Here is a 2,990-nt window from a genome sequence, read left to right as displayed (position 1 = left end):
TTAAAATATTTCCAAAGTACATGGACAGGCTCGCTCCACAATACCACAGGAAGTTTTTACTAAAGCAGCAATGGTACTTAAAACATATTAGGTTAACTCCTGGGTACCTGTATCCTGATACAGGATCTTAGGTTCTCAAGAAAGATTTCATAGTAATGTACTCCGAAGGCCACTAAGCAAGATATGGGAGACCTAGAGCACCCTCTGAATATGTAGTGCTGGTAGACAGACTCCTCTGTGCTGAAATGGGTCTGTGGCTAACTTACTGGGATGTAATCTGTACACTCAAAATTGAAGTGCTCTGAGTGAAAAGGAATCTAGCCTCAAAGATATTACTCTTGTCAAAGAAAAATAAAACTCCTGAATCACATATTCTACCATTTCTTACAGGAATCACATATTCTACCATTTCTTACAGCTCCACTATAATCTTATAGTACTACCATAATATATGAAGTTTGTCATTGACCAAAAGTCGTTATGCAGTACATGACTGTGTATAATTTTTGGTATTCAAAAGATTGAGACATTGCTATAACAAAATTATTTTCATTCACATCTAATTGCCTACAAGAACAAATTTCTCTATTTTTACATATTCTAAAAATCAATAAAAATTAGAAAAAATAATAAAACCTGTCCTATTCTTGTAAAAAATAAAAATCATCTACAAATTTAAAAGAAACTAATTGAAAAAAGTTCTTATCATTTCATTAAAAGATGTATTTCCAAAAACATTGTATTTTTAAATTATCTGTCAAAATATTGATCTACTTAAGTTGTTTTGACCAGTTGTGTATTAAAAATTAGTAATACTTCATTCTAGTATAAAAGATCCAAGACGGAGAACTTTATAAACAAAGAAAAAATTAAATCATTTTACTAAAATATATTACTAGATAAATATAGATGATCAACATGGCTTTTAAGCACTAAATCACATAAATTAAGATAAAATACCTTAGGAAGTATAGAATTAAAAAAAAACAGTTAAAAAGGAAAAATGAATAATGTAAACCTTCCAAGTGTTAATATATTTTGAACTTGTTCATGTATTGTTCAAATAGATGATGGTAGAAATCAGTTAAAAGATTTCAAACACTTAAAAGGGATACGGCTATTTTATTTCAAAACATCAATATTTACACTATAACAAATAACATTCTGTGCAACTATTTAAATTTATTATGAATAATTTGTAACATTATTCTAGGTATTTTTTTGCTTATGTAGATCCATTCACTACTCCTCTCCATACTCTTCCACAAATAGACTGCATAGACTCATTCTATGAAATGTTTACTTGACTAGACAGTTGCACAGTCTCACTTGTATAAACAGGCAATTCGCATGCACACATACACACATGCACACACACACCAACATATTGGTAATAAAAAATATGAATAAAAATAAAATGCTACTTTATTGTCTTAAATTAGTCATTTCTCCCATTCTTTAAATAATAGTACCCAGTGTAGATAAGTGCATAGAAAAATGGGCACTCTCATAAACTACCATGTAGAATGTAAATTAGTAACTGTTCCTAAGAGATTACTTGAAAGGATGAATCAAAGAATGAAAAATTGTCTTTCTGTTGGTGGATGCCACAGAGTAAGCATTATTAAAGTCACCCCTCCAGTAGTCATCATGTCTCCCAAAGAGCTCAAACAGCTGCAGAAGCTCTTCATTGGAGGTTTGAGTTTTGAAAAACCAATGAGAGTTTGAGGAGCCATTTTGAGCAATGGGGAACACTCACAGACTGTGTGGTAATGAAGGATCCAAACACTAAGTGCTCCAGAGGCTTTGGGTTTGTCACTTATACCACTGTGGAGGAGGTGGATACAGCTATGAAATGCAAAGCCACACAGAGTGGATGGAAAAGTGGTGGAACCAAAGGGGGCTGTCTCAAAAGAAGATTCTCAAAGACCTAGTGCCCACTTATCTGTGAAAAAGATTTTTGCTGCTGGTGTTAAAGAAAACACTCGAGAACATCACCCAAGATCATTTTGAACAGTATGGGAAAATCGAAGTGATTGAAATCATGACTGACAAAGGCAGTGGCAAAAGGAGAAGCTTTGCTTTTGTAACATTTGATGATCATGACTCTGTAGACAAGACTGTCATTCAGAAATACCATACTGTGAATGGCCACAACTGTCAAGTAAGGAAAGCCCTATATAAGCAAGAGGTGGCTAGTGTTTCATGCAGCCAAAGAGGTCAAAGTGGTTCTGAAAACTTCAGTGGTGTTCGTGGAGGTGGTTTTGGTAGGAATGACAACTTTCATCGTAGAGGAAACTTCAGTGGTGGAAGTGGCTTTGGTGGCAGCTGTGGTGGTGGAGGATATGGTGACAGTGGAGATGGCTATAATGGATTTGGTAATGATAGAAGCAATTTTGGAGGTGGTGGGAAAATCATCAAATTGGAACCATGAAAGGAGGAAACTTTGGAGGCAGAAGCTCTGGCCCTTATAGTGATGGAGGACATTACTTTGCCAAACCATGAAGCCAATGTGGCTATGGTGGTTCCCCCAGCAGCAGTAGCTATGGCAGTGGCAGAAGGTTTTAATTACTGCCAAGAAATAAAGCTTAGCAGGAGAGGAGAGCCAGAGAAGTGATAGGGAAGCTACAGATTACAACATATCTGTGAACTCAGCTAAGCACAGTGGTGGCAGGGCCTAGCTGCTACAAAGGAGACATGTTTTAGACAATACTCATGTGTACATGAGCAAAAACCTTGAGGACTGTATTTGTAACTAATTGTATAACAAATTATTTTCGTTTCTATTCTGTGGAAAGTGTAAAGCATTTCAACAAAGGTATTTAATGTAGATTTAATGCTGTTGATTTCTAAATGTAATAGTCTGATCATGATGCTGAATAAATTTATCTTCTTTAAAAAAAGATGAAAAATGTGGATAATCTGAGGAAGATGGAGGGCTGGGAAAAATGTGAGGTTTGCCTCTTCCCCAGTCCATATTGAAATTACAA

The 2,990-nt window shown here is 35.2% G+C and overlaps 1 pseudogene; it reads left to right on the top strand.

The window, feature by feature from the left end:
- The first annotated feature begins 1,566 nt into the window (after nt 1–1,566).
- Nucleotides 1,567–2,625, top strand: LOC107504243 (annotated as a pseudogene).
- The last annotated feature ends 365 nt before the right edge of the window (nt 2,626–2,990 follow it).

This window comes from Rousettus aegyptiacus, unplaced genomic scaffold, assembly GCF_014176215.1.
Source record: "Rousettus aegyptiacus isolate mRouAeg1 unplaced genomic scaffold, mRouAeg1.p scaffold_m13_p_9, whole genome shotgun sequence".
Lineage (NCBI taxonomy): Eukaryota > Metazoa > Chordata > Mammalia > Chiroptera > Pteropodidae > Rousettus > Rousettus aegyptiacus.
The sequence above is the reverse complement of the archived record's forward strand: the minus strand, read 5'-3'. Positions and strand labels throughout refer to the sequence as shown.